This window comes from Ornithorhynchus anatinus, chromosome 3 (genome assembly GCF_004115215.2).
Source record: "Ornithorhynchus anatinus isolate Pmale09 chromosome 3, mOrnAna1.pri.v4, whole genome shotgun sequence".
Classification (NCBI taxonomy): Eukaryota; Metazoa; Chordata; class Mammalia; order Monotremata; family Ornithorhynchidae; genus Ornithorhynchus; species Ornithorhynchus anatinus.
This window is the reverse complement of record NC_041730.1, coordinates 46,526,897-46,553,970: the sequence shown is the minus strand read 5'-3', so window position 1 is coordinate 46,553,970 and position 27,074 is coordinate 46,526,897. Positions and strand designations below refer to the sequence as shown.

At 48.7% G+C, this 27,074-nt stretch overlaps 1 non-coding gene across 1 annotated transcript; it reads right to left on the bottom strand.

Moving 5' to 3' along the window:
* Positions 1-6,274: 6,274 nt before the first annotated feature.
* On the bottom strand, positions 6,275-6,412 carry LOC114810466. The gene has a single exon (XR_003758165.1). It is a non-coding gene; the product is annotated as a small nucleolar RNA SNORA7 (small nucleolar RNA).
* Positions 6,413-27,074: the final 20,662 nt, after the last annotated feature.

Sequence of the window (27,074 nt, the reverse complement as noted above, 5' to 3'; positions counted from 1 at the left end):
GGGTCAGAAGCTCATGGGTTCTAATCCCAGCTCCACCTGTTGTCTGCCGTGTGACTTTGGGCAAGTCACAGCGTGGCTCAGTGGAAAAAACACAGGGTTGGGAGTCAGAGGTCATGGATTCGAATTCCGCCTCTGCCACCTGTCAGCTGTGTGACTGTGGGCAAGTCACTTCACTTCTCTGGGCCTCAGTTACCTCATCTGTAAAATGGGGATTAACTGTGAGCCTCATGTGGGACAACCTGATTACCCTGTATCTACCCCAGGGCTTAGAACAGTGCTCTGCACATAGTAAGCGCTTAACAGATACCAACATTTACTTCTCTGCCCCTCAGTTACCTCATCTGTCAAATGGGGATTGAGACTCTGAGCCCCACTTGGGACAGGGACTGTATCCAATTGGATTTGCTTGTATGCAGGCCAGCGCTTAGTACAGTGCCTGGCATATAGTAAGTGCTTAACAAATACCTTTATTATAATTATGGAGAAGCAGCGTGGCTCAGTGGAAGGAGCTTGGGCTTAGGAGTCAGAGGTCATGGGTTCTAATCCCAGCTCCGACGCTTGTCAGCTGTGTGACTTTGGGCAAGTCACAACTTCTCTGGGCCTCAGTTACCTCATCTGTAAAAGGGGGATGAAGACTGTGAGCCCCATGTGAGGCAACCTGATTACCTTGTATCCCCCCAGTGCTTAGAACAGTGCTTTGCACATAGTAAGCACTTAACAAATACCAACATTATTATTATTATTATCATTGTCCTCCACTGCACTTGCCAGATCTGGTCCAAGACAGTGAGAGGCTCTTAAGAGGGTCTGGTTCCTCTGTCCTTAGAAACTGGAGACAAAAGGTGCATTTTATATGAGTGGAGTTTGATTTCCTTCCCCATTTTTTCCGGTCTACATCGTCATTTTCGTAACATACCCTCTCTGCTTCCTCTTCCTGGGAGGACAGTGAAGACCCAACGCTTTGTCTAGAGGAGATAAATTCATCACTCAGCATTGGAGCAGAAACTTATAATAACTGCAACATTTGTAAATAATTTGCGGCTGGGACAAATACAAGCTAATCAGGTTGGACACAGTCCCCGTCCCTCACAGGGTCCCATTCTTAATCCCCATTTTACCGATGAGGGGACTGAGGCCCAGAAGAGGGAAGTGACTTGCCCAAGGTCACACAGCAGACAAGTGGTGGTGGCAGGATTGGATTCCAGGTCCTATGCTTTCTCGTATGAGGGTGAACGGGCCCCATCTCTTGGCTTCAGGGAGATCAGAGAAGCAGCGTGGCTCAGTGGAAAGAGCATGGGCTTGGGAGTCAGAGGTCATGGGTTCGAATTCCGGCTCTGTCACTTGTCAGCTGCGTGACTGTGGGCAAGTCACTTAACTTCTCTGTGCCTCAGTTCCCTCATCTGTAAAATGGGGATGAAGACTGTGAGCCTCATGTGGGGCAATCTGATTACCCTCTATCTACCCCAGTGCTTAGAACAGTGCTCTGCACATAGTAAGCGCTTAACAAATACCAACATTGTTATTATTATTATTATTATTATCAGGTGAGAGAGTGTGGATGGTGCAGGCAAGCCATCCCTGCTACTTGGAAACAACTCAAGCACAGGGTGTACCTTTCTGCTCACCTCCTTAGGCACTCAAATGGTTATGGAATCTGCCCTGGAGAATGGGGAATATGCTCTGGGATGGAGAACTTGTGCTGGGAGTTGTTTTCTCTAGGTTGCTCATGTGGGAAAATGTAATTTCTATGTCAGAAGTATTTATTCAATTGTATTTATTGAGTGTTTACTGTGTGCAGAGCACCTTAAAAGTGATTGGGAGAGTACAATACATCAATAAGCAGACACATTCCCTGCCCACAATTTGTTTACAGCCTAGAGGGGTGGAGACAGTAAATAAATGCATTACAGATATGTACATAAGCACAGCGGGGCTGGGAGAGGGGAAAAACAGTGGGAGCAAGTCAAAGCGATGCAGAAGGGAGTGGGAGAAGAGGAAACGGGGGGGCTTAGTCAGGCCTCCTGGAGGAGATGTGCTTCAATAAGGCTATGAAGTAGGGGAGAGTAACTGTTTGAGGAGGCAAGGCATTCCAGGCCAGAGGCAGGACGTGGGCGAGGGGTCGATGGTGAGATGGGTGAGATGGAGTTACAGTGAGAAGGTTAGCTTGAGAGGAGTGAAGCGTGCAAGCGAAGTGTCAAACACTCACCCAGGTCTATACGAACACGTGTTTCTTGACAAACACGAAGCACAACTAGATGTAGCTACGATATCTATAAACAGCCTGTACAGCTGGGAACCTATGTTCCCGCTATACCCTCTCAGGCACTAAGTGATGATATAGAAGAAGTTTAGGCCCAGTTGGGGTTGTACAGTTGGGGTGGTTACAAGATAGCCAGGTGGGGTACTGACCCCACCCTATTGCTCTCGAGGCCAGAGAGTCCGAGTTGCAACAGGTCGGTTCTGTGCCAACCAACGCCCTCTCCGCCCACCCCGCTCTGCCAGGATCATCGATGCTCTCCCCTCCCTCAGCCCCCACTGAAGTGACCGCCTGGTCCAGAGCAACCAGGAAGACAGCTAAAATAAAATCTAAAATAAAGAGACCTTCCCAGACTAAGCCCCTTTCCTCAGCATTGCCCCGGCTTGCTCCCTTTGCTCTTCACCCCCTCCTCGCCCCACAGCCCTTGTGTGTATACGTACATATGTATAATTCTATTTATTTATATTAATGCCCATCTACTCGTTTTGATGGGTATATATCTATAATTATATTTATTTATATTGATGCCTGTTTACTTGTTTTGATGTCTGTCCCCCTGCTTCTAGACTGTAAGCCCGGTGTGAGCAGGGATTGTTTCCTCTAGTGCTGAATTGTACTTTTCGAGGCCTTAGTACAGTCTCTGCACACAGTAAGCGCTCAGTAAACATGAATGATTGATTGAATGAATGAATAAAATCACGATTAGGAAAAAATGACACCTGATTTTTATCCAAATTTTAAAAAACTTCCCTCCCAACTTTTTAAACTTTACTCAATCACTCAACTATTTATTGAGCACTGACTGTGTACAGAGAACTGTAATAAGAGCCTGGGAGAGTAAATATAACAGAGTTGGTAGATCCATGAAGCTGACAGTCTAGAGGGAGACTTACTCAAACTTTGGAGGCTAGGACTGTAATCTTATCTTCCTATCTTATCTTCCCCTATCTTATCTTAATCCTTAAATTCCCATCCAAATCCTGTTTTCCCCCTGACTGTCCCATCCCCATCCAACCCCCCCGACCCCGCCATCTATAAGCCTGTAATCTTGGCGTTATCCTCACCTCCTCTCTCTTATTCAACTCACATTTTCAACCCGTCACAAAAATCCTGTTGGTTCCACCCGCACAACATCCCTGGCTGCTACCGAGGTATCCAAGCACTTATCCTATCCTGCCTCGACTACTGCATCAAACCTCCTCGCTTACCTTCCTGCCTCCCCTCTCTCCTCACTCCAGTCCATCTTTCACTTTTCTGCCTCGATTACTTTTCCACAAAGCAGTTAGGTCCCAGCTGCCCCTTCCCCTTTCCGTTGCCGAGGTCCCCTCTCTGCTCACCCCAGGCCGCTGGCCAGCGGGGCCACTGACTGATCTCCCGGCTCAGACCTTGGTTCTTGGGGAGAAGAGCAGGAGGACAAATGGCTCCACAAGGGGGAAATCTGCCAACTGCCATTTGTAGTCAGAGGCAGCCAGATGGGTGGAGGAGAAATACAACCAGATTCCTGGCCTAGAACAAGTTTGCGAATCGGTTGTGTTTTATGGAAGGGAGACACTGAGTAGAAGCCAGGTCCAGGTCCACAGAGGGCACCGGAATCCATCAGTGCTAACTCAAAATGGAGCCTTTCTTCTGTTATTTATTGTAATGTTCGTTCATTCATTCAATTGTATTTATTGAGCACTTACTGTGTGCAGAGCACTGTACTGAGCGCTTGGCAAAGTACAATACAACAATAAACAGTGACATGCCCTGCCCCAAACCAATTCACAGTCTGGAGTCCGGGAGACAGACATCAGTACAAAATAAATAAAATGACAGGTATATATCTAAGTGCTTTGGGGCTGAGGGAAGGGAAGAGCAAAGGGATAAATAAATGATAGATCTGTACATAAGTGCTTTGGGGCTGTGAAGGGAGAAGAACGAAGGGAGCCAGTCAGGGTGATGCAGAAGGGAGTGGGAGATGAGGAAAAGTGGGACTTAGTCTGGGAAGGCCTCTTGGAGGAGATGGGCCTTCAGTAAGGCTTTGAAGCCAGGGACCTTCCCCTCTAGACCGAAGGCTCCTCGTGGGCAGAGAATGTGTCTACCAACTCTGTAAGCACTTATTACAGTGCTCTGCACACAGTAAGCGCTCTATAAATAAGACTGAATGAACTGTGTTGTATCGTACACTTCCAAGCGTTTAGTACAATGCTCTACAGAGCCAGCACTCAATATCGTTCCACCCCCTGCCAGCCGTGGTCCAGAGGGACCCCTGCAACCACTCTCTGGCTTTGGCCCGGAGTGACTCCCGCTGCCCAGGGCAATTCCCACTGCCCCTCCCCACACCCCGCCAGCCTTGGCCCAAATAATAATAACTGTGGTATTTGTTAAGTGCTTACTATGTGCCAGGCACTGGACTAAGCACTGGGGTGGATAAAAGCAAATCGGGTTGGACACACTCCCCCTCCCATATGGGGCTCGCAGTCTCGATTCTCATTTTACAGATGAGGTCACTGAGGTCCAGAGAAGTGAAGTGATTTACCCAAAGTCACACAGCAGATGTGGCAGAGCGGAGATTAGAAGCCTTGAGAAGCAGTGTGGCTTAGTGTAAAGAGCACGGACTTGGGAGTCAGAGGTCATGGATTGTAATCCTGTCTCCGCCACTTATCAGCTGTGTGACTTTGGGCAAGTCACTTAACTTCTCTGGGCCTCAGTTAAAACGGTGATTAAGATTGTGAGGTCACGTGGGATGACCTGACTGCCTTATATGTGCCCCAGTGCTTAGAACAGTGCTTGGCACATAGTAAGTGCTTAACAAATGTCATCATTACTATTATTATTATGACCTTCTGACTCCCAGGCACCGGGCTCTAGCCACTGCATCATGCTACTTCTCGAAAGTGACCCTTGCTTCTCCCCTACCCCCCAGTCCTCACCTCCCACACCCACCCAGGTTGGGGACGTAGGTCTCAATAGGTTTGCCAGCATGGAGACTGGAGAGAAGAGCCCCAGGACAGAGGAGAGCTGCTGTCTAGTGAGAGGGTTCAGGACCTTGGTCTCCAAAGTGCTAAGCCCTCGGGGCCTCTCCCTGAGCAGGAAAAGTAGCCAACCCCCTCTGCGGGTAGCCCCTGGTTCCCAAGAGGCAGATCTCGCATCAGGGTGGGAAAGAGCTCTCCTACAGAAATGGACCCGGCCGTCAACGGCCACCGTTTGAGTCCCTCGACCCAGGACCTGCTGACTCCCAGCCTCGTGCTCTATCCACTAAGCCACGTTGCTTCTCCGGACCTCCTAGGAGGGCTTCACCATGGAAATGGAGATGTTTTTCCAGATCGGAAACCAGCCCAAGTTTCCTTCTTCTCTTTCAGTCTGCTGAGAATTTCAAGTAGTGTTTTTCTCAACTCAGAATACGAAGCGTGTTGCTCGCTGCCCAGTGAAGCGTGAATTGTAAACATGTCATTAGATTTAAAGGCTACCATGAGATGGTGTCTATGGAGAATGAGGGAACCCGGGGAATAAAGGAATTGGCTGAAAATGAATTACTGAATAATGCGTAATGAATAAAAATGCCTCTAACTTAAGTCAGCCTTGGGGAGTTGAAGGCTGGAGATGCATATTTTGCACTAAATGTAACTTGGAGCAAATCCTGTCCCTAGAAATGGAACTTGGGGGGTCTGGGTTTGGCACAGCCCGTCAGGGAGAGTCACCATATGCCACCCCCAAACCGATTCATGATCCACTGTTCAGTCCTGCAACGGAAGCCAGGTTCCTCTTCTTGGTCCACAGTCTGACTTCCTGTGGGCAGCTGGGTGTAAAGGGTCTTGTCTTAAGCTGTCGAGTCATCTCCGACCCATAGCGATGCCATGGACACATCTCTCCCAGGACGCCCCACCTCCATCTGCAATCGTTCTCGTAGGGGATCCGTAGAGTTTTCTTGGTAAAAATATGGAAGCGGTTTACCATCGCCGCCTTGCGTGCAGTAAACTTGAGTCTCCGCCCTCTACTCTCTCCCGCGCCGCTGCTGCCCAGTACGGGTGAGTTTTGACTTGTAGCAGATTGCCTGCCACTCGCTAGCCACCGCCCAAGCTAGGAATGGAACGGACAGGCCTCTTCTTGACTCTCCCTCCCGAAGTCGAGACTGATAGAGTACTGGAAACTCTCCAGGTGCGAGCCTGAGAGGGGGTAAGGGGTCTGGACCCTCTTATTTTATCCTGTGGTTGATGCCACCCACTAGCTGCCTGTCTCAGAAAGGCATTGGCATCCTCGATTAAAGAGGGCATTCCAAGCGGTCAGCTCGGTTTTTCTTGGAGGAGGCTGGACTTCACAGAGGAGGGACTGGAATTGAGGTACAGAGAAGTGAAGTGATTTGCCCAAGGTCACACAGCAGACAAGTGGCGGAGCTGGGATTAGGACCCACGACCTTCCGACTCCCAGGCCTATGCTCTGTCCACTATGCCGTGCTGCCTCTCGGGGTTGAGTAAATGTCCACCTCTGTGGACTCATAAGGATGTCCTAGGTCCATCTCCCCTTCCCCCATTTAGGGACAATGAGAAGCAACGTGGCCTAATGGAGAGCATGTGGATCTGTGAGTCAGAAGGACCTGGGTTCTAATCCTGACTCTGCCAGTTGCTTCCTGTGAGACCTTGGCAAATCATTTAACTTCTCTATGCCTCAGTTTCCTCAACTATGAAATGGTGTAAAATCTCCTGCCTACTTAGACAGTGAGCCCCAGTCACCAGGACTTGCACCTATCCCAGTGTTTAGAACAGTGTTGACACATATTACGAGCTTTAAAAATACCATAAAAACTTGAAGACAGTTCTGCCACCATTCCAGAAATCTCCAGGCCTGGTCCATGTGCATTCCTTAACATGGAGGTTCCCGTTATAAAAGCGGGATGAACCTCTGTTCGGTCCAAATCAATCAATGGTATTTACTGAGCACTGTGTTCAGATCCCTCAACTAAGCACTTGGGAGAGTATAATAGTAATTAATAATAATTATGGTACTTGTTAAGCGCTTACTATGTGCCAGGCACTGTTCTAAGTGCTGGGGTAGATACATGATAAATGGGTTGGACACAATCCCTGTCCCACATAAGGCTCAGGGTCTTGATTACCTTGTATCTACCCCAGTGCTTAGAACAGTGCTTGCTAGATAGTAAACGCTTAAAATATATCAACATTATTATTATTAAACCCCATTTTACAGATGAGGGAACTGAGGCACAGAAAAGCTAAGTGACATGCCTAAGGTCACACAGCAGAGAAGTGGTGGAGCTGAAATTAGAACCCACGACCTTCTGACTCCCACTCTGCCATGCTGCTTCGAATATACCAATATATCAATACCAATATATACCATTATAACAGACCTGTTCCCTGCCCACAGAGAGCTTATGGTCTAGAGGAAGTCCTCCAGGAAACCCTCACAGGCAGGTCTGAAGATCTGACTCTGATTGGAAGGTGTTGGGGGGCCTTTCAGGTCAGCAGAACAGGTCTTATGCTCGAGCTGCTGAGCGCTGCTGGCGAAAGTCCAAGCATCATGCCGACCTCACACACTTCAAATTTATCCTTTCCTGCCTTAACTCTGCCCTCTCCTCCGCCAGGCAAAGCTTCTTCTCCTCTCTCATCGACACCCATGCCCGTCACCCCCGCCGATTGTTCCGGACCTTTAACTCTCTCCTTAGGCCCCCTGTTCCTCGCCCTCCCCCATCTCTCACCCCCAATGATCTGGCCACCTATTTCCTCACGAAAATCAACACGATCAGGTCTGAGCTCCCCAAAGTCACCCCTCCGCCTCTCCCCTCCCCCCCACCAACCCCCTCCCCTACTTTCCCATCCTTCCCTGCAGTATCCTCAAAGGAGATCTCCTCCCTCCTCGCAAGTGCCACCCCCTCCACCTGTGCCTCGGACCCCATTCCCTCTCACCTTCTTAAAACCATCGCCCCTGCCCTCCTCCCTTCCTTAACTTCTATTTTTAACCACTCAATCTCCAAGGGCTCCTTCCCCTCTGCCTTCAAACATGCCCACGTCTCCCCCATCCTAAAAAAACCCGCTCTTGACCCCACTTCCCCCTCCAGTTATCGCCCTATCTCCCTACTACCCTTCCTTTCCAAAATCCTAGAACGAGTCGTCTACAATCGATGCTTAGAATTCCTTAACTCCCATTCTCTCCTAGACCCCCTCCGATCTGGCTTCCATCCCCCCCACTCTACCGAGACTGCTCTCTCTAAGGTCACCCGTGACCTCCTTCTTGCCAAATCCAATGGCTCCTACTCCATTCTGATCCTCCTTGACCTCTCTGCTGCCTTTGACACTGTCGACCATCCCCTCCTCCTCCATACCTTATCTCACCTTGGCTTCACGGACTCCGTCCTCTCCTGGTTCTCCTCATCTCTCTGGCCGGTCATTCTCAGTCTCCCTCGCAGGCTCCTCCTCTCCCTCCCATCCTCTAACTGTTGGAGTTCCTCAAGGATCAGTTCTTGGCCCTCTTCTGTTCTCCATTTACACTCACTCCCTCGGTGAACTCATTCGCTCTCACGGCTTTGACTACCATCTCTACGCAGATGACACGCAGATCTACATCTCCGCCCCTGTCCTCTCCCCCTCCCTTCAGGCTCGCATCTCCTCCTGCCTCCAGGACGTCTCCACCTGGATGTTTGCCCGCCACCTAAAACTCAACATGGGCAAGACTGAGCTCCTCATCTCTCCTCCCAAACCCGGTCCTCTCCCAGACTTCTCTATCACCGTGGATGGCATGACCATCCTTCCCGTCTCTCAGGCCCGCAATCTCGGTGTCATCCTTGACTCGTCTCTCTCGTTCACCCCACACATCCTATCCGTTACCAAGACCTGCCGGTTTCACCTTTACAATATCGCCAAGATCCGCCCTTTCCTCTCCACCCAAACGGCTACCTTACTGTTACGGGCTCTCGTTATATCCCGGCTAGACTACTGTGTCAGCCTTCTCTCTGACCTCCCTTCCTCCTCTCTCGCCCCGCTCCAGTCTATTCTTCACTCCGCTGCTCGGCTCATCTTCCTGCAGAAATGATCTGGGCATGTCACTCCCCTTCTTAAACAACTCCAGTGGTTGCCTATCAACCTCCGCTCCAAACAAAAACTCCTCACTCTAGGCTTCGAGGCTCTCCATCACCTTGCCCCTTCCTACCTCTCCTCCCTTCTCTCTTTCTACCACCCACCCCGCACGCTCCGCTCCTCTGCCGCCCACCTCCTCACCGTCCCTCGGTCTCGCCTATCCCGCCGTCGACCCCTGGGTCACGTCCTCCCGCGGTCCCGGAACGCCCTCCCTCCTCACCTCCGCCAAACTGATTCTCTTTCCCTCTTCAAAACCCTACTTAAAACTCACCTCCTCCAAGAGGCGTTCCCAGACTGAGCTCCTCTTCTCCCTCTACTCCCTCTGCCATCCCCCCTTTACCTCTCCGCAGCTTAACTCTCTTTTTCCCCTTTTCCCTCTGCTCCTCCACCTCTCCCTTCCCATCCCCACAGCACTGTACTCGTCCGCTCAACTGTATATATTTTCGTTACCCTATTTATTTTGTTAATGAATTGTACATCGCCTCGATTCTATTTAGTTGCCATTGTTTTTACAAGATGTTCTTCCCCTTGACTCTATTTATTGCCATTGTTCTTGTCTGTCCGTCTCCCCCGATTAGACTGTAAGCCCGTCAAACGGCAGGGACTGTCTCTATCTGTTGCCGACTTGTTCATCCCAAGCGCTTAGTACAGTGCAATGCACATAGTAAGCGCTCAATAAATACTATTGAATGAATGAATGAATGAAAGGTCTTACTCTTATGTCACGGGGTGGGGATGGAACGTTCGATCACGGGCAAGGAGGCAGTGGAATGACGCATGATAATCCCAGCAGGGTTTGGATTCCACCAGGGCCTCGAGGAGGGAGCCGCCCCAGATATCTTCATCCCCATTTTACAGATGAGGTCACTGAGGCCCGGGCAAGCGAGGTGACTTGCCCAAAGTCACCCAATAGACAGGTGGCAGAGCCAGGATTAGAACCCAGGTCCTTCTGACTGCGAGCCCCGTGCCCTATCCACTAAGGCACGCTGCTTCACCACGACATGTGAATTGCCTGCTCTAGGCAGGAAGCAGATTGTCATTTTTTCTCCTCTCCGCTTCTTGCCATGACCCTGATTCTCGGGCCCTGGCTGCTCCAAGACGTCACTCGACCCAGATGGAACTGGTTGCCTTATCGTTGCAAGATGGGGGGCTGCTGAATATTTTATGGCCCATCTGGCTTACAGAGCGGAACAAAACACTTTTCTTGGTCAAACAATGCCCCGAACCAGAAAAGAGGAGGTATTGAAAGGCTGTCAAATCCTCATTAGGATTGGCTGAAACCCTCCAACTCCCACAGTCCTGTTCCAGGGAAAGCCAATGTTGACGTCTGTTCAATCGATCAGTCATATTTATTGAGTGCTTACTGGCTACAGAACACTGTACTGAGGGCTTGGGAGAGCAAAACGGAGTTGGAAGACATGTTCACTGCCCACAGCGAGCTTACAGTCTGTAGGGGGACCTTAAAATGGACCAGGAACATGTACAAAAGTGCTGTGGAACTGAGGGTAAAGTGAATAAAGGGTACAAATCTCAGCGTAAGAGGGATGCAAAAGGGAGAGGGAGAAGGGGAAATGAGGGGTTAGACAGGGAAGGCTGCTTGGAGGAGATGTCCTTTCAGTAAAAGTTCTGAAGGTCGGGAGAATAATTGTCTGTCAGATATGAAGAGGGAGGGCGTTCCGTGCCAGAGGCAGGAAGTGGGCCAGGGGTCAGTGGAGAAATAGATGACATCAAGGTACAGCTAGTAGGTTGGCATTAGAGGAGCGAAGTAGAAGGAAATCAGTAAAAAAGGAGGGGCCAAGGTGAATGAGTACTCTAAAGCCAAAGAGAAACAGTGTGGCATAGTGGAAAGAGCATGGGCCTTGGAGTCAGAAGGACCTGGGTTCTAATCCCAACTCCACCACTTGTTAGCTGTGTGAACCTGGGCAAGTCCAGAGGGGGAAGCAGACATTAAAATAAATTACCGATGTGGACCTAAGTGCTATGGTGTTGAGTGTGGGGGTCCCCTCTTTCCATCACCTCTCTATCAACTTGTCCCCAAGAGCTAAGTTACCACTGGGATAAGGTGCAAACAATACCAGGGGGTGAGTTTATTTCAGAAAAACCTGGCTGAGGTTGGTTTATTAGGTATCTTTAAGGGAAGAGAAGCAGCATGGCCTAGTGGATAGAGCACAGGCCTGGGTGTCAGAAGGACCTGGGTTCTAATGCTGGGTCCACCCCCTGTCTGCTGTGTGCCCTTGGGCACATCACCTCACTTTTCTGGGTGCCTCACTTGCCTCATCTGTAGAATGGGGATTAAGACTCTATGCCCCATGCAGGACAGGGACTGTGTCCAACCTGACAGCCTTGTATCTACCCCAGCACTTAGTACAGTGTCTGGCACATAGTAAGCGCTTAACAAATACCAGAAGAAAATAAAAAGAGGTGCTTGACATCTGATATCGTGTGGATCCAAGATTCCTTATACCAGAATTTAGGGAGGACTTTCTTTTTGTAATTCTGAATCCACCTGCCAATTCAAATGAAGAGTCAAGGGGGCTCTGTTCGATTACTCTCGTACAAGACCACCTCGACTCCTTGTATCTGTTTTGATCCAAAAGTCGATTTAGAACTCACCCAAACTGTGTCTGCTCAGTTTTCTCTGTTGGTTCAAGTCTCTTTAGTCAAGTCTTTTCTCCCTGAAAGGAGGCTACAGCTAAATGGAACCTGGCAGGCTAAACAAAGTTGTCACTCTATGTCACTGTCAGAGGCAGGTCCGTGTGGTAGAAGGAGAGGACAAGAGGCTACTGTATTTGGATCAAAGGAAGTGATGAGAAATCCTGTCCCCAAGAATCAATTAGACACAGGTCAGGTCTCCTAGAAAACTGGCGAACAAAAAGGAGACAGATATTCAGATAATTTAGGTCTGGCCAACGGTCTTTGTCCTGAAATATTTAAGTCCATCTTTCAGCGATCCAAAGCACCATATCCTCAGCAAGGGCAAATCCCAGCATGGCACCTGTCTGAAAGAACCCAATGAAAATAGATCGGAAGATCTATTAAGAAGAGATATGTTGTCCTTCTTCTATATTCTCCTTCTTTCCCCTCAGGTGGCTGGTTGCCTGAAGCCTCCGTCACCTTCCGTCCCCTTGGATCCACAGAAACCACCCTCTCAGAGGTCACAAATGATGTCCCTCTTGCTCCCTCCTTTCTTCCCTCCCCAACTGCCATCTTCAACTCTTCATTTTCCAATGGCTTCTTCCCCATTACCTTCAAACACGTGAATGTATCCCTTATCTTAAAAAAACAACAACATCCCTTGTTGCCAGGGCTCCTTCCAGTTTATGCTCCACCTCCCTCCTACTATTTCTCTCCAAATTCCTTGAGTGAGTTGTCTAAACCTACTACCTTCACTTTCTCTCCTCCAATTCTCTCCTTCCCCTTCCTCCTCCACCACCCAATCTGGCTTCTGTCCCCTTCACTCCACAGAAACTGGCCTCTCTAAGATCACCTGTGACCACCTTTTTGCCAAATCCAAAGGCCTCTATGCTATCCTAATCCTCCTCGGCCACTCATCTACCTTTGACACTGTGGACCTCCCCGTTCTCCTGGAAATATTATTAATTCATTCATTCAATAGTATTTATTGAGCGCTTACTATGTGCAGAGCACTGTACTAAGCACTTGGAATGTACAATTCGGCAACAGAGACAATCCCTGCCCACTGACCAACCTTGGCTTCACTGTCACTGTCCTCTCCTGGTTCTCCTATCTCTCTGGTCGCTTATTCTCAATCTTTTCAAGGGCTCCTCCTCTGTCTCCCACCCCCTAACTGTGGGGGTCCCTCAAGGCTCAGTTCTGGGCCCGCTTCTATTCTCAATCAATCGATCGATCAATCAATGATATTTATTGAGTACTTATTCTGGGCAGAGCACTATACTGAGTGCTTGGGAGAGTACAGTACAACAGAATTAGCAGACATGTTCCCTGCCCACTCCTTTGGAGAACTCATTCACTCCCATAGCCTCAACTACCATCTCTATGCACATGATACCCAAAGATACCTCTCCATCCCTGACCTCTCTCCTTCTCTGCCACCTCATATTTTCTCCTCCCTTCAGGACATCTCTACTTGCATGTCTCACCGGCACCGCAAATAAAACATATCCAAAACAGAACTTCTCATCTTTTCACCCAAACCCTGTCCTCCCACTACCTTTCCCAACTCTGTAGACCTCTGCACTCCCTGCCCTACAAGTCCGTAACCTTGGCATTGTCCTAAACTCATCTCTTTCATTCAACCCGCATGTTCACTGTCATCAAATCCTGTTGGCGCTTCCTTCACATCATTGCTAAAGTCTGCCCTTTCCTCTCCATCCCATCTGCTACCACGTTAATCCAAGCACATATCCTATTCCACCTTGACTCCTGCGTCAGCCTCCTCACCAACCTCCCTGCCTCCTGACTCTCTCTAATCCAATCCTTACTGCTCTCTGTTGCCCAGATTATTTTTCTAAAAAAATGTTCTGTCCACATCAATCAATCAATCAATCGTATTTATTGAACACTTACTAGGTTCAGAGCACTGTTACTAAGTACTTGGAAGAGTACAAGCCGGAGTTAGCAGATACTTTCCCTGCCCACAACAAGCTTACAGTCCAGAGGGGGAAACCAGACAATAATGTAAATAACTAATTCATAATATATAATTCAAAGATATGTACATAAATACCGTGGGGTTGAGGGTGGGGCGATTATCAAATGCCCCAAAGTCACAAATCTAAGTTTATGGTTGATGCAGAAGGGAGAGAGAGCAGGGGAAAAAGGCTTAATCAAGGAAGGCCTCTTGGAGGAGTTGTGAACTCAATTATGTTTTGAAGGAGGGGAGAATGGTAATCTGGCATATATGGAAGAGGAGGGGGTTCCAGACTAGGGGGAGGGTGTGGGAAAGAGGTCGCCAGTGAGATAGATGGGGTCAGGGCAGAGTGAGTCAGCTGGAGCCAGAGGAGAGGAGTGTGCAGGTTGACTTGTAGCAGAAAATCAGTCAGATGAGGTAGGATGGGGTGAGCTGTTTGAGTACTTTAAAGCTGATGCTGTGGAGTCTCTGTTTGATGCAGAAGTGGAAGGACAGCCATTGGAGGTTCTTGAGGAGTGGTGAGACATGGGCTGAACATTTTTTTAGAAAAACGATCCCTGCAGCAGAATGAAATGTTGACTGAAGTGGGGAGAGACAGAAGGCAGGGAGGTCAGCAAGGGGGCAGATGCGGTAATCAAGGCAGGGTAGGATAAGTGCTTGGATCAGCAGGGTAGCAGTTTGGATGAAGAGGAAAGGACAGATTTTAGCAGTGCTGTGAAGACAGAACCAACAGAATTTGGTGACAGATTGAACATGCGGGTGGAACGAGAGAGGTGAGTCGAGGACAACGCCGACATCCTCGCACTCCTCAAGAACCTCCTAAGGTTCTTAGTTTAGTGCAAACAAAACTCCTGACTATCGACTTGAAGATACTTAAATGCTTAGTACAATGCTCTGCACACAGAAATCACTCTATCGATACGATTGAATGAATGATACACAATCAGTTTGTGGCCTCCTACCTTACCTCGTTGATGTCCTACTACAATCCAGCCTACTCACTTCACTCCTCTAATGCCAACCTACTCACTGTGCCTCAAACTCGGCGCCAACCCCGAGCCCACTTCCTCCTTCTGGCCTGGAACTCCCTCCCTCTTTATTTCCAAGAGCTGGTCGCTTTCCCCACCTTCTAAGCCTTATTAAAATCCCATCTTCTCCAAGAGGCCTTTCCTGACTAAGCCTTCATTTCCCTTATTTCCTTTCCCTTCTGGGTTTCCTTCGCATCTGTATCTGTGCCTTTTAAGTACTTGATACTCACCAACCCTCAGTTTCCTTTGTAAAATGGCAACTCAATCTGTCTTCTCTCTTCTTCTTCTTCATAATAATAATAATAATAGTGGCATTTGTTAAGTGCTATGTGCAAAGCATTGTTCTAAGCGCTGGGGAGGATATAAGGTGATCAGGTTGTCCCATGTGGGGCTCACAGTCTTAATCCCCATTTTACAGATGAGGTAACTGAGGCACAGAGAAGTGAAGTGACTTCTTCACACCGTCACACAGCCAAGTCACACAGCAGACAAGCGGCAGAGCTGGAATTAGAACCCATGACCTCTGAATCCCAAGCCTGTGCTCTTTCCACTGAGCCACGCTGCTTCTCTAGACTGTGAGCCCCATGTGGGCAGGGACTCTGTCTGACATGATTACTTTATTCCTCCCCCAACATTCAGAACAGTGCTTGACACAAAGTAAGCACTTTTTATTATTACACTAAATTATTATTACAGTGAAAAGTGGTTGACTGGAAAGGAGTGAGGTAGAATGGGTCCACGTTTGCTCTAGCATGTGAGCAAAACAATTTATTCAACTCAGCCCTCTTGTCATTCAGTCTGTGGGTCTTAATTATTGAGCGCTTACTGTATGCAGTCTGGGCAAACTGGCTAGATCCAGAAGGTCCTGCTATCGGTTATTGCAGATGATTCTCCTGGAGCCTCATCAATCAATCCATTGTATTTATTGAGTGCTTACTGGGCACAGGACATTGTACTAAGCGCCTGGGAGACTACAACACAACAATATGACAGACACATTCCCTGCCCACAATGAGCTCACAGTCTAGAGGGGGAGACAGACATTAATATGGATGAATAAACTACGGATATGGACATAAGTGCTGTGGCACTGGGGGTGGGCGTGGTGAATAAAGGGAGCAAGTCAAGGCGACTCAGAAGGGAATGGGAAAAGAGGAAATGAGGGCCTAGTCAGGGAAAGTCTCTTGGAGGAGATGTCCCTTCAATAAGGCTTTGAAGTGGGAGAGAGTCATTGTCTGTCCGATATAAAGAAAGAGGGGGTTCCAGGTCAGAGGCAGGATGTGGGTGAGAGGGCAACGGTAAAACAGATAAGATCGAGGTACGGTGAGTAGGTTGGCATTAGAGGAGCAAAGTGTGCAGGCTGGCTGCCCTTGGAATGACCATTTAACTTTTTTTTTATGGTGTTTGTTAAGTGTTAACTATGTGTCAAGCCCTGTTCTAAGTGCTAGGGTAAATGCAAATCAATCAGAGCCCCCTCCCCATTCCCCACCCCCAACCCTCATAGGATTCACAGTCTTATTAGGAAGGAGAACAGTTATTGAATCCCCATTTTGCAGTTGAGGAAACCGAGGCACAGGGAAGTTAAGTAACTTGCCCAAGGTCACCCAGCAGACAAGTAGCGGAGCCAACATTAGAACCCAGGTCCTCCGACACCCAGGCAGGCCTGCGCTCTTTCCTTTAGGCCACGCTGCTTCTCTCAACCTCCGAAGCCTGTCATTTTCACAGATGGTAGAATATTCTTAGAGATTCCATAGTAATGCCTGTTTCAGGATGTTCTAACATTTTTTCTGATTCGTGCAGGTCATTTAATACATCGGTAAATACACGTGTTTGTCCTTCGTGTTTGAGGGCAGGATTGTTGATGTTTCCTGTTCATCTGTCCCGTTTTGGCTGAAAAGGCTGCTGGGAGAAGAGTATTCCATGCCAAGTGCCATGAAGGTGGGTTCTTCCTGAACCCTTTAACTCAGATGGCCACTCACGCGGGCTCTCAGCTTCCAGAGGATGGTACCATTAGTGGTATTTAACGAGCATTTACTATGTGCAGAGCACTGGGAGAGTACAGCGCAACAGGCTTGGTAGGCAAGTTCCCTGCCTGCAACCAGCTCACAGTCTCAAGAGGGAGACAGACCTTAATATAAATCAATAATTTATAATATACTACTTCAAGATATGGTCACTTGAAGATAAGTGCTTAAAGATATGACCCTTTAAAGATTTGATCATTTCAAAAAGCACTCAATAAATACGATTGAATGAATGAAAAGACTTGGCATATCAAAAAGCTGTCAAATGGAAAAGAGTGACATATGAGGAGTCTAGATTGCAAACTCATTATGGACAGGGAATGTGTCTGTTAATTCTGTTGAACTCTTCCAAACACCTAGTACAGTGCTCTGCAAAGAGTAAGCGCTCAATAAATACCACCGATTGAATGCGTCTACATGGGCTTGACCAGAATGATTCATTCGACTCATTAAACAGAAGCCGCCCGACCTAGTTGATAGAGCACGGGCCTTTGGAGTCAAAAGGACCTGGGTTCTAGTCCCGGCTCTGCCCCTTGTCTGCGGTGTGACCTTGAACATGCCGTTGAACTTCTCTGGACTTCAGGTACCTCATCTGTAAAATGGTGATTATGAGTGTGAGCCCCATATGGGACGGGGACTGTGTCCAACCTGATTACCTTGTATCTACCATAGTGCTTAGAACAGTGCCTGGCACATAGTAAGTGCTTAACAAATACCATAAAAACAGAGAAAAAAAACCCGTTCCCGACCCAAAGAAAGAACAGAAAGACCCTTGCCTTCACCGATCAGTCTTAGATTAGTTCTTCTGTAGATTTAATACACATCACTATAAATGTGGCTTTATTCAGTGCTAATTATGCCTCAAACATTGGGGTAAACCCATGATTAGCTTGTTATGGGCAGGGAACATAACTATCAACTCTGTTTCACTGTACTCTCCCAAGCACTTAGTGCTTGCACACAGCAAGCACTTGATAAATACCACTGATGGATTGATTGATTGATAATCAGCTTGGACACCATCCCCATCCCAAAAGGGGCTCAAAGTCTAAGGAGGAGGGAGAACAAATATTTAATCCCCATTTTGCAGGTGAGGAAATTGAGGCTCAGAAGAGGTTCAGAGCAGGCAGGTGGCAGAGCCGGGATGGGATCCCTGGTATCCTGACTAACAATCAATAGTAATGATGATAACTATGGTATTTGTAAAGTGCTTACTATGTGCCAGACACTGTTAATAACTGCTATTTGTTGAGCATTTACTGTGTGCCAGATTGGAGTGGATCTAAGCAAATCGGGCTGGACACAGTCCCTGTCCCAGATGGGGCTCACAGTCTCAATCCCCATTGTACAGATGAGGTAACTGAGGCATAGAGAAGTGAAGTGACTTGGCTAAGGTCACACAGCAGACATGTGGTGGAGCTGGGTTTAGAACCCCTGACCTCTGACTTCCAGGCCTGTGCTCTTTCCGCTAGACCTCGCTGCTTCTTCAATCCTATGCTCTTTTCACTAGGCCATTCTTCCAAACACACTGTGGCCTATTCACTGCTTCAGTGCTCTCCTGGGAATGGTTCTCCTTTGCGGCAATCTGTCTCCTTGGTTTGGGAATCAATCAATTCATCATTCAGTGGTATTTATTAAGCGCTCATTGTGTGCAGAACATTGTACTAAGAGCTTGGGACAGTACACCATAACAGAGTTGGTAGACACATTCGCTGCGATCTCTATTTTTATCTTCTCTCCACCCTGGGATGAAAATGCAGTATCATTTGCTGAGGGCTCTTAGGCCTTGGAATGGACTCTTCAAATAAAGCATCTGGGGTCATTCAAGGATAAAAAAAGAGAAAATATATCATCGCTCAGCATTTCTACTCTCAAAAAAGACTGATTGTGAAAAACACAGGTTTAGACTCTGGATGAAAGCAGGATGGTACCTAACCTAGAAGTCATCCCAGCAATCATATTAATTGAGCACCTACTGATTAAAATGCAGGATTCTAAGATAAATCAATCAATCAGTCAATCCGAAGTACTTATTGAACACTTACAGTTTGCTGAGCACTGTACTAAGTGCTTGGGAAAGTACAATAGAGTTAGTAGACATGTTTCCCACCTCACAATGAGAAGCAGCGTTGGCTTAGTGGAAAGAGCACAGGCTTGGGAGTCAGAGGACAAGGGTTCTAATCCCGGCTCTGCCATTTTTCTGCTGTGTGACCTTGGGCAAGCCACTTCACTTCTCTGTGCCTCAGTTCCCTCATCTGTAAAATGGGGATGAAGACTGTGAGCCCCACGTGGGACAACCAGATTACCTTGTATCTACCCCCGAGCTTAGGACATCATAGTAAGCGATTAACGAATACCATTATTTAATTTTTAATTTAATGGGCTTTCAGTCTAGAGGGGAAGATATGTACCCAGGTGTACACATGGGACTGAGGTAGGGGTGAATATCAAGTGCTCAAAGGTCAAAGAAGATGCAGAAAGGAAAGGGAGTCAGGGAGAAGAGGGCTTAATCAGAGAAGGCCTCTTGGAGGAGACATGACCTAAATAAAATAAGGCTTTGAAAGGGGGGAAAGTGGTGGTCTCTCATACATGAGGAGGAGGGAGTTCCAGGGCAGAGGGGAGATGTAAAACTGTAAGCCCCTACTTTGACTGTAAGCTCATTGGGGCTGGGGAAGGTCTCTATTTATTGTTCTATTGTACGCTCCCAAGAGCTTAATACAGTGCTCTGCACACAGTAAGCACTCAATAAATACGACTGAATGAGTAAATGAATGAATGTGGGGAAAGAGTCAATGGTGAGATAGGATTGGGGCAGAGAGATGGAACAGGTACTAGATGAATAAATTGTGCAAGCTGGGCTTTAGTAAGAATTCAGTGAGGTAAAGTAGAAGGGGGCAAGCTGTTTGAACGACAAATAATTTTGATAACCATGGTGATATTTGTTAAGCACTTACTGTGACAAACACTGTACTGAGCACTGGAGTAGATACAAGATAATCAGGTTGGACAAACACCCTGTTCACCTAGGGCTTACACTCTAAGTAGGAGGGGGTATCTCTGTTTTACAGATGAGGAAACTGAGGCCCAGAGAGGTTAAGTGACTTGCCCAAGGTCATAAGGCAGACAAGTGGCAGAGCTGGGATTACAGCTGGCTCCCAGGCCCGGGATCTTTGATTTTCTACATTATTGAGCAGCAAAAACTCACCACACTGCTCACCTAGACCGACCTGCTTTGAACCAATGGGAAGGAGTTTCAATTTGATGTGGAGGTCCACTACGGAGACATGGACTAAATGGATGTTCAGAAAAAATGATCTGGGGAACAGAGTGAAGTTTGGCCTGGAGTGGGGAGAGACAGGAGGCAGGGAGGTCTGTGAGTAGCTTGATGTAGTAGTCAAGATGGGATAGAATAAGTGCTTGGCTTAAAGTGGAAGCAGTTGGGATGGAGAAGAAAGGGCAGATTTTAGTGATGTGGCGAAGGTGGAACCGACAGGATTTGGGGACAGAGGGAATATGTCAGTTGGGAATTTTGGAAAGTGAAACAGAAGCCTAAAGAACTTCCATTCATATTAGCAGACAGTGGAATTGGAATAAATAAATCGGGTGTTGAATCAAACACACACATTAACACAAGCCTTGAAGATGGGTATAAATAAAGGCATAAGGTCACGGTAACATGAGGGCAAGTTTGGATCTGTGATTATGGTACTTAATAATTATAGTACTTGTTAAGTGCTTACTGTGTGCCAAGCACTGTTCTAAGTGCTGGGTTGGATACAAGCTAATCAGGTTGGACACAGTCCCTGTCCCATATGGGGTTCACAGTCTTAATCCCCATTTTATAGATGCAGTAGGCCCAGAGAAGTTAAGTGACTTGCCCAAGATCACAGAGCAGACTTGTGGTGGAGCTGGGTTTAATGATAATAATAATAATAATGATGGTATTTGTTCATTCATTCATTCATTCAATAGTATTTATTGAGCGCTTACTATGTGCAGAGCACTGTACTAAGCGCTTGGGATGAACAGGTCGGCAACAGATAGAGACAGTCCCTGCCGTTTGACGGGCTTACGGTCTAATCGGGGGAGACGGACAGACAAGAACAATGGCACTAAACAGCGTCAAGGGGAAGAACATCTCGTAAAAACAATGGCAACTAAATAGAATCAAGGCGATGTACAATTCATTAACAAAATAAATAGGGTAACGAAAATATATACAGTTGAGCGAACGAGTACAGTGCTGTGGGGATGGGAAGGGAGAGGTGGAGGAGCAGAGGGAAAAGGGGAAAATGAGGCTTTAGCTGCGGAGAGGTAAAGGGGGGATGGCAGAGGGAGTAGAGGGGGAAGAGGAGCTCAGTCTGGGAAGGCCTCTTGGAGGAGGTGATTTTTAAGTAAGGTTTTGAAGAGGGAAAGAGAATCAGTTTGGCGGAGGTGAGGAGGGAGGGCGTTCCAGGACCGCGGGAGGACGTGACCCAGGGGTCGACGGCGGGATAGGCGAGACCGAGGGACGGTGAGGAGGTGGGCGGCAGAGGAGCGGAGCATGCGGGGTGGGCGGTAGAAAGAGAGAAGGGAGGAGAGGTAGGAAGGGGCAAGGTGATGGAGAGCCTCGAAGCCTAGAGTGAGGAGTTTTTGTTTGGAGCGGAGGTCGATAGGCAACCACTGGAGTTGTTTAAGAAGGGGAGTGACATGCCCAGATCGTTTCTGCAGGAAGATGAGCTGGGCAGCGGAGTGAAGAATAGACCGGAGCGGGGCGAGAGAGGAGGAAGGGAGGTCAGAGAGAAGGCTGACACAGTAGTCTAGCCGGGATATAACGAGAGCCCGTAATAGTAAGGTAGCCGTTTGGGTGGAGAGGAAAGGGCGGATCTTGGCGATATTGTAGAGGTGAAACCGGCAGGTCTCGGTAACGGATAGGATGTGTGGGGTGAACGAGAGGGACGAGTCAAGGATGACACCGAGATTGCGGGCCTGCGGGACGGGAAGGATGGTCGTGCCATCCACGGTGATGGAGAAGTCTGGGAGCGGACCGGGCTTGGGAGGGAAGATGAGGAGCTCAGTCTTGCTCATGTTGAGTTTTAGGTGGCGGGCCGACATCCAGGTGGAGACGTCCCGGAGGCAGGAGGAGATGCGAGCCTGAAGGGAGGGGGAGAGGACAGGGGCGGAGATGTAGATCTGCGTGTCATCTGCGTAGAGATGGTAGTCAAAGCCGTGAGAGCGGATGAGTTCACCGAGGGAGTGAGTGTAAATGGAGAACAGAAGAGGGCCAAGAACTGACCCTTGAGGAACTCCAACAGTTAAAGGATGGGAGGGGGAGGAGGCTCCAGCGTAGGAGACCGAGAATGATCGGCCAGAGAGGTAAGAGGAGAACCAGGAGAGGACAGAGTCCGTGAAGCCAAGGTGAGATAAGGTATGGAGGAGGAGGGGACGGTCGACAGTGTCAAAGGCAGCAGAGAGGTCAAGGAGGATCAGAATGGAGTAGGAGCCATTGGATTTGGCAAGAAGGAGGTCATGGGTGACCTTAGAGAGAGCAGTCTCGGTAGAGTGGAGGGGACGGAAGCCAGATTGGAGGGGGTCTAGGAGAGAATGGGAGTTAAGGAATTCTAGGCATCGATTGTAGACGACTCGTTCTAAGATTTTGGAAAGGAAGGGTAGTAGGGAGATAGGACGATAACTGGAGGGGGAAGTGGGGTCAAGAGCGGGTTTTTTTAGGATGGGGGAGACGTGGGCATGTTTGAAGGCAGAGGGGTAGGAGCCCTTGGAGATTGAGTGGTTAAAAATAGACGTTAAGGAAGGGAGGAGGGCAGGGGCGATGGTTTTAAGAAGGTGAGAGGGAATGGGGTCCGAGGCGCAGGTGGAGGGGGTGGCACTTGCGAGGAGGGAGGAGATCTCCTCTGAGGATACTGCAGGGAAGGATGGGAAAGTAGGGGAGGGGGTTGCTGGGGGGGAGGGGAGAGGCGGAGGGGTGACTTTGGGGAGCTCAGACCTGATCGTGTTGATTTTCGTGAGGAAATAGGTGGCCAGATCATTAGGGTGAGAGATGGGGAGGGGGAGGAACAGGGGGCCTAAGGAGAGAGTTAAAGGTCCGGAACAATCGGCGGGGGTGACGGGCATGGGTGTCGATGAGGGAGGAGAAGAAGCTTTGCCTGGCGGAGGAGAGGGCAGAGTTAAGGCAGGAAAGGATAAATTTGAAGTGTGTGAGGTCGGCTTGGTGTTTGGACTTTCGCCAGCAGCGATCAGCAGCTCGAGCATAGGAGTGTAGGAGGCGGACGGAGGAGGTGATCCAGGGCTGTGGGTTAGTGGAGCGAGAGCGGCGGAGGGAAAGGGGGGCGAGAGAGTCGAGATGAGTAGAGAGGGTGGAGTTGAGAGCGGAGACCTGATCGTCGAGAGTGGGAAGAGAGGACAGGGCGGCAAGGTGAGGAGAGATGCTATTGGAAAGACGGATGGGATCGAGAGAGCGGAGGTCTCTGTGGGGCCGTAGCGAAGATTTGCAGGGGGAGGGAGTGTGAGAGATGAGGCAGGTGAGAAGGTTATGGTCAGAGAGAGGGATTTCAGAGTTGGTGAGTGAGGAGATAGTGCAGCGGTAGGAGATGACGAGATCGAGGGTGTGACCGAGTCGGTGAGTGGGCGCGGTATGGTGGAGGAGGAGGTCGGCAGAGTCGAGGAGGGATAGCAGGCGGGCGGTAGAGGAGTCGTCGGGTACATCCGTATGGATGTTGAAGTCTCCAAGGATCAGAGTGGGCAGAGAGAAGGAGAGGAGGAAGGTGAGAAAGGGGTCAAGGTGGTTGAAGAAGTCGGAGGTGGGACCGGGAGGGCGGTAGATGACGGCGACAAGTAACTGGAGTGGGTGGTAGAGGCGAATGATATGGGCTTCGAAGGAGGGGAAGGAGAGGGAGGGGGGAGGAGGGATAGTGCGGAAGCGGCATCGGGGCGAGAGGAGGAAGCCGACGCCTCCTCCCTTACTGGTGAGTCTGGGGGAGTGGGAGAAGGAGAGGCCTCCGCTGGAGAGAGCGGCGGCGGAGACCGTGTCTTCGGGAGAGAGCCACGTTTCCGAAAGGGCGAGGAGGAGGAGAGAGCGGGAGAGGAAAAGGTCATGGATGAAAGGTAGCTTGCCTGTAATAGAGCGGGGGTTCCAGAGGCCACACTTGAAAGTAGCTGTGGGTGCAAGGGGAGGAGGGGGGGAAGGGCGTTAAGCACTTACTATGTGCCAAGCACTGTTCTAAGCATTGGGGAGATACAAGGTAATCAGGTTGTCCCACGTGGGGGCTCACAGTCTTCGTCCCCACTGTACACATGAGGTAACTGAGGAACAGAGAACTTAAGTGAGTTGCCCAAAGTCACACCGCTGACAAGTGACGGAGCGGAAATTAGAACCCATGACCTCTGACTCCCACGCCCGTGCTCTTTCCACCTAGCCACGCTGCTTCTCTGGGTTTAGAACCCAGGTCCTTCTGACTCCCAGGACCATGCTCTATCTGCTAAAATGGTTTTAAGGGTGGTGAGAGGGATCGGGAAAGGTTGACATTTTCCTAATGTCATTTGGAGGTGACAGCAATATTTGGAATCGCCCTGGAGTGTTTGGAAGAGAGAGAGGTTAAGGCGATTGTGTAATGTGGATTTAGGGGGGCCTTAGCCCATTCCTTCTCCTCCTCGACTGAGAGAGCATCTCTCCAAAAGTTAGTGTTGGGCTGTGAGGTCAGAACCATCTCCCGAAATGACACTTTGCAGCAGATTACTCAGTAAAGGGGAGCAGAAGCCCCTCTAGTTTCCTTCAGTGTCCTCCCAGAGGCCTTACCCCAATCAATCAATTAATCAATGGTATTTTTTTCTGGCATTTGTTGAGCACTTCTTATGCGCCAGGCACTGTAATAAGCGCTGGGGTAGATACAAGGTTGTCAGGGTGGACACAGTCCCTGTCCCACATGGGGCTCACAGTCTTAATCCCCCTTTTACAGAGGCGGCAACTGAGGCACAGAGGAAGTGAAGGGACACGGCAGTCAAGTGGCAGAGCCGGGTTTAGAACCCATGCCCTTCTGGCTCCCACGTCTCGTGCTCTATCCACTATGTCATGCAGCTTTCCCATTTATTTAGTGAGCGCTTACTGTGGCCACATAGCAGACAAGTGGTGGAACCGAATTGTACATTCCATGCACTTAGTATAGTGCTCTGCACATAGTAAGTGTTCAATAAATACTACTGAATGAATGATAAGAACCCAGGTCCTCTGAATCCCAGGGCCATGCTCTTTCCACTAGGCCATGCTACTTCCTTATTCATTTATTCATTAAGGGCTTTGCGTGTGTGAGCACTGTACCTGGGAGAGTACGATAGAGCAAGTAGACCCAAATCCCTGCCCTCAAGGGGCTTAGGAGGAGACAGGCCCTAAAATGAATAACAGGTTGGAGAAAGCAATAGACTATAAAAGATTCGTATACAAGTGCAAAGGGGAGAAGGAGGAGGTGGGGGAGGTACGTGGATTCTTAGAGCACTCAACCCCTATGCTATAGGAGAACTGACAGCCCGGTCCATTTATATGTATTCAATTCTTAATTTTTTGACAAATGTTTATCAAACAAAACTCGAGACTTCAAGAGCATAATCCTCCAATTTCCATAGATTAAACGAATCATGAGCATGGTTTATGCTGATGATGTTTTCTGGGCAGGCGACATCAGTGTTATTTGAGCCTTCACTATTTAAGTAGATACGATAATTATAAGAAGGAATCGAGGGGTAGGAGTGAGTCATGGAATGTGTTAAATTAGCAAGGGAATGGATGGCTTTAATCTGGGAAGGATTCCGGGGCAAGGGAGCCTTGAAAGCAAGCAGCAGCTATGAACACAGCCAGCCATCCCTCTGCTACGTCAGAACTACTGTAAGCCCGTCAATGGGCAGGGATTGTCCCTATCTGTTGCCGAATTGTACATTCCAAGTGCTTAGTACAGTGCTCTGCAAGTAGTAAGTGCTCAATAAATACTATTGAATTGAACTATGTGAAGGCTTTGGGCCTCCCCTGCGCTGATTTGTGTGTAGCCATGTAGCATGGGAATGGGACTGGGATTAGAGAAGGGAGTGTAGGTGACTCCCCGGTCCTCCACCAGGCAGGCTCCATCCCTAAATGGACATCCCCTTCAGCGCCAATCTGATTTATTTTTATGATATTGATTAAGCGCTGTACCATCGTACTAGACGCAGGGTAGATACAAGCTAATCAGGTGGACACAGTCCACATCCCACCCGGGGCTCGCGGTCTTAACTCCATTTTGCAGGTGAGGCAACTGAGGCTCAGAGAAGTTAAATGACTCGCTCGGGGTCACACACTGATTAATTCAGGTTGGGCCAAACTCCATATTGGGTGGAAAGAGAGTTGAGAAGTCAAGACCAAGCGATCTCTTGGGTTGAACGATCAGCAACCTCAGTGTGTTACTAGTATTCCGTCCAATCCATCGAGCTAAGAAAACCTCACAGTCTATTTTTCAAAGGATATGTTATTTCCCCAGAAATGAAAACATCCAACATTCTACAGCGTGGATATTTTCCTTGTTAGAATGATTGGAAAAGTTGGGTCTGTACCTTTGGCTAACTTTGCATGGAATTGGGGAGAGCTTCCCTCTCCTGCTCTGACGGGAGGAGGGGCTGTGGGGAGGAAGGATAACTACTTCAGTTCAAGGGAACTTTCTGACCCTTCGTTGAGCGGAAAGAGCAGAGAGAGAAGGAAAAGATCATTTTCTCCCTCTTGGAGGCAGCAGATTTCTCTGATTTGATTCTCTACATTATGGAGCAGCAAAAATCCTGTCTCTTTTACATTGGTGCGCACACACAGACACACACGCTTTTGAGCTTAAATTGGATGAGCTCTTCCAGGAGCTGGATTGGGAAGGGGGTGGATCATATTTGTTAGACACTGACTATGTGCCTAACAGGGTACTAAATGCAGGGATGGATGTGAGATAAAATCAGGTCAGACAGAGTCTCTGTCCCACAAGGAGCTCACAGTCAAAGATGCAGTTGGGTATCGAGATGGGGAAATGAGGTGGCAGGGTGGCTCGCACCTCAGCTTTTCATCAAAACCTTTAATTCTCGGTT